The sequence below is a fragment of the Taudactylus pleione genome, unplaced genomic scaffold (genome assembly GCF_031769625.1).
Source record: "Taudactylus pleione unplaced genomic scaffold, aTauple2 ptg001965l, whole genome shotgun sequence".
Taxonomy (NCBI): Eukaryota; Metazoa; Chordata; class Amphibia; order Anura; family Myobatrachidae; genus Taudactylus; species Taudactylus pleione.
Window position 1 is genome coordinate 366,931 of NW_028286361.1, and position 17,268 is coordinate 384,198.

Genomic DNA, 17,268 nt, shown 5'->3' on the forward strand with positions numbered 1-17,268 from the left:
ACACTGATAGATTTATATAAGATAGATATTGGGTGTACACACTGATAGATATATATATATATGAGAGACATTGGTTGTATAGACTTATAGATATCTATGATAAATATTGGGTGTATACTCTGATTGATCTCTATGATAGACATCATGTGTACACACTAATAGATATATATGATAGATATTGGGTGTATACTCTGACAGATATCTATGATAGACATTGGGTGTACACATTGATAGATCTCTATGATAGACATTGGGTGTACACACTGATAGATATATATGATAGACATTGGGTGTACACACTGATAGATATATATGATAGATATTGGGTGTACACCTTGATAGATATATATGAGAGACATTGGGTGTATACACTTATAGATATCTATGATAGATATTGGCTGTATACACTGATCGATCTCTATGATAGACATTGGGTGTACACACTAATAGATATATATGATAGATATTGGGTGTGCACACTGATAGATGTATATGATAGACATTGGGTGTACACACTGATTGATATATATGATAGACATGGGTTTACACACTGATAGATCTCTATGATAGATATTGGGTGTATACTCTGATTGATCTCTATGATAGACATTATGTGTACACACTAATAGATATATATGATAGATATTGGGTGTATACTCTGACAGATATCTATGATAGACATTGGGTGTACACATTGATAGATCTCTATGATAGACATTGGGTGTACACACTGATAGATATATATGATAGACATTGGGTGTACACACTGATAGATATATATGATAGATATTGGGTGTACACCCTGATAGATATATATGAGAGACATTGGGTGTATACACTTATAGATATCTATGATAGATATTGGGTGTATACACTGATTGATCTCTATGATAGACATTGGGTGTACACACTAATAGATATATATGATAGATATTGGGTGTGCACACTGATAGATGTATATGATAGACATTGGGTGTACACACTGATTGATATATATGATAGACATGGGTGTACACACTGATAGATCTCTATGATAGATATTGGGTTTACACACTGATAGATATATTTGATAGACTTTGGGTGTACATACTGATAGATATATATGATAGATATTGGGTGTACACACTGATAGATATATATGATAGACATTTGGTGTACACACTGATAGATATATATGATAGATATTGGGTGTACACACTGATAGATATATATGATAGACATTGGGTGTATACACTTATAGATATCTATGATAGATATTGGGTGTATACACTGATCTCTATGATAGACATTGGGTGTACACACTGATAGATATATATGATAGATATTGGGTGTACACACTGATAGATATATATGATAGATATTGGGTGTACACACTGATAGATGTATATGATAAACATTGGGTGTACACACTGATAGATATATATGATAGACATTGGGTGTACACACTGATAGATATATAGGATAGACATTGGGTGTACATACTGATAGATATATTTGATAGACATTGGGTGTACTCACTGATAGATATATATGATAGACATCAGGTGTACACACTGATAGCTATTAGACATAGGGTGTACACACTGATAGATATATATGATATATATTAGGGTGTATACTCTGACAGATATCTATTATAGACATTGGGTGTACACACTGATAGATCTCTATGATAGACATTGAGTGTACACACTGATAGATATATATGATAGACATTGGGTGTACACACTGATAGATATATATAAGATAGATATTGGGTGTACACACTGATAGATATATATGAGAGAAATTGGGTGTATACACTTATAGATATCTATGATAGATATTGGGTGTATACACTGATTGATCTATATGATAGACATTGGGTGTACACACTAATAGATATATATGATAGATATTGGGTGTATACTCTGACAGATATCTATGATAGACATTGGGTGTACACATTGATAGATCTCTATGATAGACATTGGGTGTACACACTGATAGATATATATGATAGACATTGGGTGTGCACACTGATAGATATATATGATAGATATTGGGTATACACACTGATAGATATATATGTGAGTTATTGGGTGTATACACTTATAGATATCTATGATAGATATTGGGTGTATACACTGATTGATCTCTATGATAGACATTGGGTGTACACACTAATAGATATATATGATAGATATTGGGTGTACACACTGATAGATATATTTGATAGATATTGGGTGTACACACTGATAGATGTATATGATAGACATTGGTTGTACACACTGATAGATATATATGATAGACATTAGGTGTACATACTGATAGATATATATGATAGACATTGGGTGTACACACTGATAGATATATATGATAGACATTGGGTGTACACACTGATTGATATATATGATAGACATTGGGTGTACACACTGATAGATCTCTATGATAGATATTGGGTGTACACACGGATAGATATATATGATAGACTTAGGGTGTACACACTGATAGATATATATGATAGCTATTGGGTGTACACACTGATAGATATATATGATAGACTTTGGGTGTACACACTGATAGATATATATGATAGATATTGGGTGTACACACTGATAGATATATATGATATACATTAGGTGTATACACTGATAGATATCTATGATAGATATTGGGTGTACACACTGATTGATCTCTATGATAGACATAGGGTGTACTCACTGATAGATATATATGATAGATATTGGGTGTACACACTGATAGATATATATGATAGACATTGGGTGTACACACTGATAGATATATATGATAGATATTGGGTGTACAGGCTGATAGATATATATGATAGACATTGGGTGTACACACTGATAGATATATATGATAGATATTGGGTGTACACACTGATAGATATATATGATAGACATTGGGTGTACACTTATAGATATCTATGATAGATATTGGGTGTATACACTGATCTCTATGATAGACATTGGGTGTACACACTGATTGATATATATATGATAGACATTGGGTGTACACACTGATACATATATATGATAGATATTGGGTGTACACACTGATAGATGTATATGATAGACATTGGGTGTACACACTGATAGATATATATGATAGAGATAGGGTGTACACACTGATAGATATACATGATAGACATTGGGTGTACACACTGATAGATATCTATGATAGACATTGGGTGTACACACTGATAGATCTATATGATAGACATTGGGTGTACACACTGATAGATCTCTATGATAGACATTGGGTGTACACACTGATAGATAGATATGATAGACATTGGGTGTACACACTGATAGATATATATGACAGACATTAGGTGTACACACTGATAGATATCTATGATAGACATTGGGTGTACACACTGATAGATATATATGATAGACATTGGGTGTACTCACTGATAGATATATATGATAGAGATTGGGTGTACACACTGATAGATATATATGATAAATGTTGGGTGTACACACTGATAGATGTATATGATAGACATTGGGTGTACACACTGATAGATATATATGATAGACATTGGGTGTACACACTGATAGATATATATGATAAATGTTGGGTGTACACACTGATAGATGTATATGATAGACATTGGGTGTACACACTGATAGATGTATATGATAGACATTGGGTGTACACACTGTTAGATATATATGATAAATATTGGGTGTACACACTGATAGATGTATATGATAGACATTGGGTGTACACACTGATATATGTGATAGACATTGTGTGTACACACTGATAGATATATGATAGACATTGGGTGTACTCACTTGTAGATATATATGATAGATATTGGGTGTACTCACTGATAGATATATAACACCTTGGATTGTAGTTTAAGCAACTTATTAAAATATGTTAGAAATGGATAATACATATATTAATCCATCACAGATAAAAATGAATTACTCACATAGACTACATGCCTACACATTAACGCTCATATGTGTAACCACGTGCGTACACATGGATGCCCACGGGCGTCCTCGCACACATACATGCGAACGCAGAATGCATCATAGCGAATTTACACAATTATCTCACACTCACATACGCACGTACTTATAAAAAGGTTCCTTCACATTAAACGTAATCTTAGAGGTTCTAGTAGCATATAATTACGTTGTGAAATGTATGTATATGATATTAAAAGTATAGAACATAGTAGACATGTCATGTTTGGTACCATTTAAATCCCTGTTTATTTGTAGATCTCTGGTTCTACCGGCAAGGACATCGCATCTTGCGTCTGCAAGCTATGGAATATAGGGAATTAGTGGTCAGAATGTATACATCTGTATGTAGTGTCTGATAACCATGTTAGCATTTCTTCTGCAGGAAAACCACACAAAACAACTGTTGGAGAACCAGGACATACCGCTAATGGCATCATGAACTGACCTATGATCTACATCGTATCAGAATGACAAGGAGCAAGAACCAATGGAATCTTGCCAGCTTGTCTCTATTGTTGTATATGTGGTCTGTGTGGTATATAGGCTGGGGCTCTGTGAACTGTAAGGGAGTCATTTTCCCTTACTAGATGACTGCAGGCTTCAGGATTGATGGCTGAGTACTGGATTCCAGAGCGCAAGCATATGTATTGGCTGTACCTTTTGTATTTAATTTTCTTTGTGCTAATTGTGATAGATCAAAGCGTGTAGCATCCAGGATCAGCGCAGGAGAGAGCATCCAGGATCAGCGCAGGAGAGAACATCCAGGATCAGCGCAGGAATGAGCATCCAGGGTCAGCACAGGAGAGAGCATCCAGGGTCAATGCAGGAGAGAGCATCCAGGGTCAGCGCAGGAGAGAGCATTCAGGATCAGCGCAGGAAAGAGCATCCAGGATCATCGCAGGAGAGAGCATCCAGGATCAGCTCAGGAGAGAGCATTCAGGATCAGCGCAGGAGAGAGCATTCAGGATCAGCGCAGGAGAGAGCATCCAGGATCAGCGCAGGAGAGAGCATCCAGGATCATCGCAGGAGAGAGCATCCAGGATCATCGCAGGAGAGAGCATCCAGGATCAACGCAGGAGAGAGCATCCAGGATCAGCGCAGGAAAGAGCATCCAGGATCAGCGCAGTAGAGAGCATTCAGGATCAGCGCAGGAGAGAGCATCCAGGATCAGCGCAGGAGAGAACATCCAGGATCAGCGCAGGAGAGAGCATTCAGGATCAGCACAGGAGAGAGCATCCAGGATCATCGCAGGAGAGAGCATCCAGGGTCATTGCAGGAGAGAGCATCCAGGGTCAGCACAGGAGAGAACATCCAGGGTCAGCACAGGAATGAGCATCCAAGATCAGTGCAGGAGAGAGCATCCATGATCAGCGCAGGGGAGAGCATCCAGGATCAGCGCAGGAAAGAGCATCCAGGAACATCACAGGAGAGAACATTCAGGAGAGCGCATCCAGGATCAGCGCAGGAATGAGCATCCAGGATCAGCGCAGGAGAGAGCTTCCAGGATCAGCGCAGGAGAGAGCATCCAGGATCAGCGCAGGAGAGAGCATCCAGGATCATTGTAGGAGAGAGCATTCAGGAGAGAGCATTCAGGATCAGTGCAGGAGAGAGCATCCAGGATCAGCGCAGGAGAGAGCATCCATAATCAGCGCAGGAGAGAGCATTCAGGATCAGCGCAGGAATGGGCATCCAGGATCAGTGCAGGAGAGAGCATCCAGGGTCATTGCAGGAGAGAGCATCCAGGGTCAGCGCAGGAGAGAACATCCAGGATCAGCGCAGGAGAGAGCATCCAGGATCAGCGCAGGAGAGAACATCCAGGATCAGCGCAGGAGAGAGCATCCAGGATCAGCGCAGGAGAGAACATCCAGGATCAGCGCAGGAGAGAGCATCCAGGATCAGTGCAGGAGAGAGCATCCAGGGTCAGTGCAGGAGAGAACATCCAGGGTCAACGCAGGAGAGAGCATCCAGGATCACCGCAGGAGAGAGCATCCAGGATCAGCCCAGGAGAGAGCATCCAGGATCAGCGCAGGAGAGAGCATTCAGGATCAGCGCAAAAGAGAGCATCCAGGATCATCGCAGGAGAGAGCATCCAGGATCATCGCAGGAGAGAATATCCAGGATCAGCGCAGGATAGAGCATCCAGGATGAGCACAGGAGAGAGCATCCAGGATCAGCGCAGGAGAGAGCATCCAGGATCAGCGCTGGAGAGAGCATCCAGGATCAGCTCAGGAGAGAGCACTCAGGATCAGCGCAGGAGAGAGCATCCAGGATAAGCGCAGGAGAGAGCATCCAGGATCAGCGCAGGAGAGAGCATCCAGGATCATCGCAGATGAGAGCATCCAGGATCATCGCAGGAGAGAGCATCCAGGATCAACGCAGGAGAGAGCATCCAGGATCAGCGCTGGAGAGAGAATCCAGGATCAGCGCAGGAGAGAGCATTCAGGATCAGCGAATGAGAGAGCATCCAGGATCAGCGCAGGAGAGAGCATCCAGGATCAGCGCAGGAGAGAGCATTCAGGATCAGCGCAGGAGAGCGCATCCAGGATCAGCACAGGAGAGAGCATCCAGGATCATCGCAGGAGAAAGCATCCAGGGTCATCGCAGGAGAGAACATCCAGGGTCAGCGCAGGAATGAGCATCCAAGATCAGTGCAGGAGAGAGCATGCAGGACCAGCGCAGGGGAGAGCATCCAGGATCAGCGCAGGAAAGAGCATCCAGGATCATCACAGGAGAGAGAATTCAGGAGAGCGCATCCAGGATCAGAGCAGGAGAGAGCATCCAGGATCAGCGCAGGAGAGAGCATCCAGGGTCAGCGCAGGAGAGAACATCCAGGGTCAGCGCAGGAATGAGCATCCAGGATCAGCGCAGGAGAGAGCATCCAGGATCAGCGCAGGAGAGAGCATCCAAGATCATTGTAGGAGAGAGCATTCAGGAGAGAGCATCCAGGATCAGCGCAGGAGAGAGCATCCAGGATCAGCGCAGGAGAGAGCATCCATGATCAGCGCAGGAGAGAGCATTCAGGATCAGCGCAGGAGAGAGCATCCAGGATCAGCGCAGGAGAGAGCATCCAGGATCAGCGCAGGAGAGAGCATCCAGGATCAGTGCAGGAATGAGCATCCTGGGTCAGCGCAGGAGAGAGCATCCAGGGTCAACGCAGGAGAGAGCATTCAGGATCAGCGCAGGAGAGAGCATCCAGTGTCAGCGCAGGAGATAGCATCCAGGGTCAGCGCAGGAGAGAGCATCCAGGGTCAGCGCAGGAGAGAGCATCCAGGAGCAGTGCAGGAGAGAGCATCCAGGATCAGCGCAGGAGAGAGTATTCAGGATCAGCATAGGAGAGAGCATCTAGCATCAGCGCAGGAGAGAGCATCCAGGATCAGCGCAGGAGAGAGCATCCAGGATCATCGCAGGAGAGAGCATCCAGGAACATCGCAGGATAGAGCATCCAGGATCAGCGCAGGAGAGAGCATCCAGGATCAGCGCAGGAGAGAGCATTCAGGAGAGAGCATCCAGGATCAGCGCAGGAGAGAGCATCCAGGATCAGCACAGGAGAGAGCATCCAGGATCATCGCAGGAGAGAGCATCCTGGATCAGCGCAGGAGAGAGCATCCAGGGTCAGCACAGGAGAGAACATCCAGGGTCAGCGCAGGAATGAGCATCCAGGATCAGCGCAGGAGAGAGCATCCAGGATCAGCGCAGGAGAGAGCATCCAGGATCAGCGCAGGAGAGAGCATCCAGGATCATTGTAGGAGAGAGCATTCAGGAGAGAGCATCCAGGATCAGCGCAGGAGAGAGCATCCAGGATCAGCGCAGGAGAGAGCATCCATGATCAGCGCAGGAGAGAGCATTCAGGATCAGCGCAGGAGAGAGCATCCAGGATCAGCGCAGGAGAGAGCATCCAGGATCAGCGCAGGAGAGAGCATCCAGGATCAGCGCAGGAATGAGCATCCTGGGACAGCGCAGGAGAGAGCATCCAGGGTCAACGCAGGAGAGAGCATCCAGGATTAGCGCAGGAGAGAGCATCCAGTGTCAGCGCAGGAGAGAGCATCCAGGGTCAGCGCAGGAGAGAGCATCCAGGGTCAGCGCAGGAGAGAGCATCCAGGATCAGCGCAGGAGAGAGCATCCAGGATCAGCGCAGGAGAGAGTATTCAGGATCAGCATAGGAGAGAGCATCTAGCATCAGCGGAGGAGAGAGCATCCAGGATCATCGCAGGAGAGAGCATCCAGGGTCATTGCAGGAGAGAGCATCCAGGGTCAGCACAGGAGAGAAATCCAGGGTCAGCACAGGAATGAGCATCCAAGATCAGTGCAGGAGAGAGCATCCATGATCAGCGCAGGGGAGAGCATCCAGGATCAGCGCAGGAAAGAGCATCCAGGAACATCACAGGAGAGAACATTCAGGAGAGCGCATCCAGGATCAGCGCAGGAATGAGCATCCAGGATCAGCGCAGGAGAGAGCTTCCAGGATCAGCGCAGGAGAGAGCATCCAGGATCAGCGCAGGAGAGAGCATCCAGGATCATTGTAGGAGAGAGCATTCAGGAGAGAGCATTCAGGATCAGTGCAGGAGAGAGCATCCAGGATCAGCGCAGGAGAGAGCATCCATAATCAGCGCAGGAGAGAGCATAAAGGATCAGCGCAGGAATGGGCATCCAGGATCAGTGCAGGAGAGAGCATCCAGGGTCATTGCAGGAGAGAGCATCCAGGGTCAGCGCAGGAGAGAACATCCAGGATCAGCGCAGGAGAGAGCATCCAGGATCAGCGCAGGAGAGAACATCCAGGATCAGCGCAGGAGAGAGCATCCAGGATCAGCGCAGGAGAGAACATCCAGGATCAGCGCAGGAGAGAGCATCCAGGATCAGCGCAGGAGAGAGCATCCAGGGTCAGCGCAGGAGAGAACATCCAGGGTCAACGCAGGAGAGAGCATCCAGGATCAGCGCAGGAGAGAGCATCCAGGATCAGCCCAGGAGAGAGCATCCAGGATCAGCGCAGGAGAGAGCATTCAGGATCAGCGCAAAAGAGAGCATCAAGGATCATCGCAGGAGAGAGCATCCAGGATCATCGCAGGAGAGAATATCCAGGATCAGCGCAGGATAGAGCATCCAGGATGAGCACAGGAGAGAGCATCCAGGATCAGCGCAGGAGAGAGCATCCAGGATCAGCGCTGGAGAGAGCATCCAGGATCAGCTCAGGAGAGAGCACTCAGGATCAGCGCAGGAGAGAGCATCCAGGATAAGCGCAGGAGAGAGCATCCAGGATCAGCGCAGGAGAGAGCATCCAGGATCATCGCAGATGAGAGCATCCAGGATCATCGCAGGAGAGAGCATCCAGGATCAACGCAGGAGAGAGCATCCAGGATCAGCGCTGGAGAGAGAATCCAGGATCAGCGCAGGAGAGAGCATTCAGGATCAGCGAATGAGAGAGCATCCAGGATCAGCGCAGGAGAGAGCATCCAGGATCAGCGCAGGAGAGAGCATTCAGGATCAGCGCAGGAGAGCGCATCCAGGATCAGCGCAGGAGAGAGCATCCAGGATCATCGCAGGAGAAAGCATCCAGGGTCATCGCAGGAGAGAACATCCAGGGTCAGCGCAGGAATGAGCATCCAAGATCAGTGCAGGAGAGAGCATGCAGGACCAGCGCAGGGGAGAGCATCCAGGATCAGCGCAGGAAAGAGCATCCAGGATCATCACAGGAGAGAGCATTCAGGAGAGCGCATCCAGGATCAGAGCAGGAGAGAGCATCCAGGATCAGCGCAGGAGAGAGCATCCAGGGTCAGCGCAGGAGAGAACATCCAGGGTCAGCGCAGGAATGAGCATCCAGGATCAGCGCAGGAGAGAGCATCCAGGATCAGTGCAGGAGAGAGCATCCAAGATCATTGTAGGAGAGAGCATTCAGGAGAGAGCATCCAGGATCAGCGCAGGAGAGAGCATCCAGGATCAGCGCAGGAGAGAGCATCCATGATCAGCGCAGGAGAGAGCATTCAGGATCAGCGCAGGAGAGAGCATCCAGGATCAGCGCAGGAGAGAGCATCCAGGATCAGCGCAGGAGAGAGCATCCAGGATCAGCGCAGGAATGAGCATCCTGGGTCAGCGCAGGAGAGAGCATCCAGGGTCAACGCAGGAGAGAGCATCCAGGATCAGCGCAGGAGAGAGCATCCAGTGTCAGCGCAGGAGATAGCATCCAGGGTCAGCGCAGGAGAGAGCATCCAGGGTCAGCGCAGGAGAGAGCATCCAGGATCAGCGCAGGAGAGAGCATCCAGGATCAGCGCAGGAGAGAGTATTCAGGATCAGCATAGGAGAGAGCATCTAGCATCAGCGCAGGAGAGAGCATCCAGGATCAGCACAGGAGAGAGCATCCAGGATCATCGCAGGAGAGAGCATCCAGGAACATCGCAGGATAGAGCATCCAGGATCAGCGCAGGAGAGAGCATCCAGGATCAGCGCAGGAGAGAGCATTCAGGAGAGAGCATCCAAGATCAGCGCAGGAGAGAGCATCCAGGATCAGCACAGGAGAGAGCATCCAGGATCATCGCAGGAGAGAGCATCCTGGATCAGCGCAGGAGAGAGCATCCAGGGTCAGCACAGGAGAGAACATCCAGGGTCAGCGCAGGAATGAGCATCCAGGATCAGCGCAGGAGAGAGCATCAAGGATCAGCGCAGGAGAGAGCATCCAGGATCATTGTAGGAGAGAGCATTCAGGAGAGAGCATCCAGGATCAGCGCAGGAGAGAGCATCCAGGATCAGCGCAGGAGAGAGCATCCATGATCAGCGCAGGAGAGAGCATTCAGGATCAGCGCACGAGAGAGCATCCAGGATCAGCGCAGGAGAGAGCATCCAGGATCAGCGCAGGAGAGAGCATCCAGGATCAGCGCAGGAATGAGCATCCTGGGTCAGCGCAGGAGAGAGCATCCAGGGTCAATGCAGGAGAGAGCATCCAGGATCAGCGCAGGAGAGAGCATCCAGTGTCAGCGCAGGAGAGAGCATCCAGGGTCAGCGCAGGAGAGAGCATCCAGGGTCAGCGCAGGAGAGAGCATCCAGGATCAGCGCAGGAGAGAGCATCCAGGATCAGCGCAGGAGAGAGTATTCAGGATCAGCATAGGAGAGAGCATCTAGCATCAGCGGAGGAGAGAGCATCCAGGATCAGCACAGGAGAGAGCATCCAGGATCATCGCAGGAGAGAGCATCCAGGAACATCGCAGGATAGAGCATCCAGGATCAGCGCAGGAGAGAGCATCCAGGATCAGCGCAGGAGAGAGCATTCAGGAGAGAGCATCCAGGATCAGCGCAGGAGAGAGCATCCAGGATCAGCACAGGAGAGAGCATCCAGGATCATCGCAGGAGAGAGCATCCTGGATCAGCGCAGGAGAGAGCATCCAGGGTCAGCGCAGGAGAGAACATCCAGGGTCAGCGCAGGAATGAGCATCCAGGATCAGCGCAGGAGAGAGCATCCAGGATCCGCGCAGGAGAGAGCATCCAGGGTCAGCGCAGGAGAGAGCTTTCAGGAGAGAGCATCCAGGATCAACGCAGGAGAGAGCATCCAGGATCAGCACAGGAGAGAGCATCCAGGATCATCGCAGGAGAGAGCATCCAGGATCAGCGCAGGAGAGAGCATTCAGGAGAGAGCATCAAGGATCAGCACAGGAGAGAGCATCCAGGATCATCGCAGGAGAGAGCATCCAGGATCAGCGCAGGAGAGAGCATTCAGGAGAGAGCATCAAGGATCAGCACAGGAGAGAGCATCCAGGATCATCGCAGGAGAGAGCATCCAGGATCAGCGCAGGAGAGAGCATCCAGGGTCAGCACAGGAGAGAACATCCAGGGTCAGCGCAGGAATGAGCATCCAGGATCAGCGCAGGAGAGAGCATCCAGGATCAGCGCAGGAGAGAGCATCCAGGATCAGCGCAGGAGAGAGCATTCAGGAGAGAGCATCAAGGATCAGCACAGGAGAGAGCATCCAGGATCAGCGCAGTAGAGAGCATCCAGGGTCAGCGCAGGAGAGAACATCCAGGGTCAGCGCAGGAATGAGCATCCAGGATCAGCGCAGGAGAGAGCATCCAGGATCAGCGCAGGAGAGAGCATCCAGGATCAGCGCAGGAGAGAGCATTCAGGAGAGAGCATCAAGGATCAGCGCAGGAGAGAGCATCCATAATCATCGCAGGAGAGAGCATCCAGGGTCAGCGCAGGAGAGAGCATCCAGGGTCAGCGCAGGAGAGAACATCCATGGTCAGAGCATGAATGAGCATCCAGGATCAGCGCAGGAGAGAGCATCCAGGATCAGCGCAGGAGAGAGCATCCAGGATCAGCGCAGGAGAGAGCATCCAGGATCAGCGCAGGTGAGATCATCCAGGATCAGCGCAGGAGCGAGCATCCAGGATCAGCGCAGGAGAGAGCATCCAGGATCAGCGCAGGAGAGAGCATCCAGGATCATCGCAGGTGAGAGCATCCAGAATCAGCGCAGGAGAGAGCATCCAGGATCAGCGCAGGAGAGAGCATCCAGGATCAGCGCAGGAGAGAGCATCCATGATCAGCGCAGGAGAGAACATCCAGGATCAGCGCAGGAGAGAGCATCCAGGGTCATTGCAGGAGAGAGCATCCAGGATCAGCGCAGGAGAGAACATCCAGGATCAGCGCAGGAGTGAGCATCCAGGATCAGCTCAGGAGAGAGCATCCATGATCAGCGCAGGAGAGAACATCCAGGATCAGCGCAGGAGAGAGCATCCAGGGTCATTGCAGGAGAGAGCATCCAGGATCAGCGCAAGAGAGAACATCCAGGATCAGCGCAGGAGAGAGCATCCAGGGTCATCGCAGGTGAGAGCATCCAGGATCAGCGCAGGAGAGAGCATCCAGGATCAGCGCAGGAGAGAACATCCAGGATCAGCACAGTAGAGAACATCCAGGATCAGCGCAGGAGAGAGCATCCAGGGTCATCGCAGGTGAGAGCATCCAGGATCTGCGCAGGAGAGAGCATCCAGGATCAGCGCAGGAGAGAGCATCCAAGATCAGCGCAGGAGAGAGCATCCAGGATCAGCACAGGAGAGAGCATCCAGGGTCATCACAGGAGAGAGCATCCAGGATCAGCGCAGGAGAGAGCATCCAGGATCAGCGCAGGAGAGAACATCCAGGATCAGCGCAGGAGAGAGCATCCAGGATCAGCGCAGGAGAGAGCATCCAGGGTCATTGCAGGAGAGAGCATCCAGGATCAGCGCAGGAGAGAACATCCAGGATCAGCGCAGGAGAGAGCATCCAGGATCAGCTCAGGAGAGAGCATCCATGATCAACGCAGGAGAGAACATCCAGGATCATTGCAGGTGAGAGCATCCAGGATCAGCGCAGGAGAGAGCATCCAGGATCAGCGCAGGAGAGAACATCCAGGATCAGCGCAGGAGAGAACATCCAGGATCAGCGCAGGAGAGAGCATCCAGGGTCATTGCAGGTGAGAGCATCCAGGATCTGCGCAGGAGAGAGCATCCAGGATCAGCGCTGGAGAGAGCATCCAAGATCAGCGCAGGAGAGAGCATCCAGGATCAGCACAGGAGAGAGCATCCAGGGTCATCATAGGAGAGAGCATCCAGGATCAGCGCAGGAGAGAGCATCCAGGATCAGCGCAGGAGAGAGCATCCAGGATCAGCTCAGGAGAGAGCATCCATGATCAGCGCAGGAGAGAGCATCCAGGATCAGCACAGGAGAGAGCATCCAGGGTCATCACAGGAGAGAGCATCCAGGATCAGCGCAGGAGAGAGCATCCAGGATCAGCGCAGGAGAGAGCATCCAGGATCAGGGCAGGAGAGAGCATCAATATTAAATGACACAATCTGTAACAGACAACAGAAGTCAGGAACACAGGTCACTGGGAACGCTGGCACTATGACTGGCGCTATGACTGGCACTATGACTGGCACGGACAGAATAGCTATGTAAGCATTAAGGGCCCACCTATTAATGATCGCATCTGCAATGCAATCTGGGCATGACATTACCACCCATGATCACATTGCCAAATGTGATTATAGTACCAAAATGTACCATCTGGCACCCGCAGGGACAGGGGCTCCTGTGCCCAGAGTGCTGCCGCGGTCACTGCACATTGCCAGGGGGGTTCCGGGAAACCCTCTCCTGCCTAATTATGGATGGGCAGCCCATAGACTGCAGCGGCTAACGCCATCGCATACCGGACGTTGGTAAATCTGGCAGTATCACATCCCCCACAGAAAGTTACGGGGGAAGCGACTGTAATAATTAATAGACTGGTATGGGTCCTTGCATTGCAGTACACACATCTAATGGGCTCTATGATAGGTAAGACCGAGATAAATTAATTAGTGTGTTAGTATTAGAGATGATAGGGACCCACCTGTATAAGGTTCACCGTGACGTGATAGGTGGGCAAACATGTACTAAGAAACATTACATTTAAAACCATGTTAATTATTGCAGTCTATTATAGATATTTTGATCATTTGTATTCTTAGTGCTCATAGTGTGCACCTGCCCCTCCCCCCCTCTCCTTTTTGCTGTACATTGACAACTGGCCTGACGGCTAAAAGACCCCCGATGTCACCGAGCCGGAAGCCGGACGCTGCTTATTACATACAGGACATTTATTATTCATTATGGGTAACGTGACGTTCTAATGCTTCTTCTGTATCTTTGTATGAACTAGTATAGATGACACCGTAGGTTATAGGCAACGCTGTAGTGACATAACTGCTACAGTGCTGGTCAGTAGTATATTCCCTCTGACATGGAAGTGTCTGTATACACCCAGAGCCCGCTATGAACATAATAACGGCAATCACTAAGCACTAAATAGCTGCACAGGGCGCCTGAGAGGCCGATCTCTTACTTTCATGTCTGAATGAGATATAATGATGAGAGCCATCCCCAGGGCTTATAATGATGAGAGCCATCCCCAGGGCTTATAATGATGAGAGCCATCCCCAGGGCTTATAATGATGAGAGCCATCCCCAGGGCTTATAATGATGAGAGCCATCCCCAGGGCTTATAATGATGAGAGCCATCCCCAGGGCTTATAATGATGAGAGCCATCCCCAGGGCTTATAATGATGAGAGCCATCCCCAGGGCTTATAATGATGAGAGCCATCCCCAGGGCTTATAATGATGAGAGCCATCCCCAGGGCTTATAATGATGAGAGCCATCCCCAGGGCTTATAATGATGAGAGCCATCCTCAGGGCTTATAATGATGAGAGCCATCCCCAGGGCTTATAATGATGAGAGCCATCCCCAGGGCTTATAATGATGAGAGCCATCCCCAGGGCTTATAATGATGAGAGCCATCCCCAGGGCTTATAATGATGAGAGCCATCCCCAGGGCTTATAATGATGAAAGCCATCCCCAGGGCTTATAATGATGAGAGCCATCCCCAGGGCTTATAATGATGAGAGCCATTCCCAGGGCTTATAATGATGAGAGCCATCCCCAGGGCTTATAATGATGAGAGCCATCCCCAGGGCTTATAATGATGAGAGCCATCCCCAGGGCTTATAATGATGAGAGCCATCCCCAGGGCTTATAATGATGAGAGCCATCCCCAGGGCTTATAATGATGAGAGCCATCCCAAGGGCTTATAATGATGAGAGCTATCCCCAGGGCTTATAATGATGAGAGCCATCCCCAGGGCTTTTCATTACATGTATTGTGCTGCTGCCTTCAATGACCCAGCCACATGTAAGATGCTAGAATTGTCCATCACATCACCAGACTGATGACAGTTATGTGCTGCAGTACATTTGTGCCATGTGCACCATGTTTCTGTAAGATGCTAGAATTGACCATCACATCACCAGACTGATGACAGTTATGTGCTGCAGTACATTTGTGCTGTGTGCACCATGTTTCTGTAAGATGCTAGAATTGTCCATCACATCACCAGACTGATGACAGTTATGTGCTGCAGTACATTTGTGCCATGTGCACCATGTTTCTGTAAGATGCTAGAATTGACCATCACATCACCAGACTGATGACAGTTATGTGCTGCAGTACATTTGTGCCATGTGTACCATGTTTCTGTAAGATGCTAGAATTGTCCATCACATCACCAGACTGATGACAGTTATGTGCTGCAGCACATTTGTGCCATGTGCACCATGTTTCTGTAAGATGCTAGAATTGTCCATCACATCACCAGACTGATGACAGTTATGTGCTGCAGTACATTTGTGCCATGTGCACCATGTTTCTGTAAGATGCTAGAATTGTCCATCATATCACCAGACTGATGACAGTTATGTGCTGCAGTACATTTGTGCCATGTGCACCATGTTTCTGTAAGATGCTAGAATTGTCCATCATATCACCAGACTGATGACAGTTATGTGCTGCAGTACATTTGTGCCATGTGCATCATGTTTCTGTAAGATGCTAGAATTGTCCATCATACCACCAGACTGATGACAGTTATGTGCTGCAGTACATTTGTGCCATGTGTACCATGTTTCTGTAAGATGCTAGAATTGTCCATCACATCACCAGACTGATGACAGTTATGTGCTGCAGTACATTTGTGCCATGTGCACAATGTTTCTGTAAGATGCTAGAATTGTCCATCACATCACCAGACTGATGACAGTTATGTGCTGCAGTACATTTGTGCCATGTGCACCATGTTTCTGTAAGATGCTAGAATTGTCCATCACATCACCAGACTGATGACAGTTATGTGCTGCAGTACATTTGTGCCATGTGCACCATGTTTCTGTAAGATGCTAGAATTGTCCATCGCATCACCAGACTGATGACAGTTATGTGCTGCTGTACATTTGTGCCATGTGCACCATGTTTCTGTAAGATGCTAGAATTATCCATCACATCACCAGACTGATGACAGTTATGTGCTGCAGCACATTTGTGACGTGTGTACCATGTTTCTGTAAGATGCTAGAATTGTCCATCATATCACCAGACTGATGACAGTTATGTGCTGCAGAACATTTGTGCTTTGTGTACCATGTTTCTGTAAGATGCTAGAATTGTCCATCACATCACCAGACTGATGACAGTTATGTGCTGCAGAACATTTGAGCTTTGTGCACCATGTTTCTGTAAGATGCTAGAATTCTCCATCACATCACCAGACTGATGACAGTTATGTAATGCAGTACATTTGTGCTGCCTTATACTCAATGCAGGGAAATTATACTAATGCATGTAACCATAGGGATCATTGTGCCTTATAACCAATGCAGGGAAATTATACTAATGCATATAACCATAGGGATCATTGTGCCTTATACCCAATGCAGGGTTATTATAC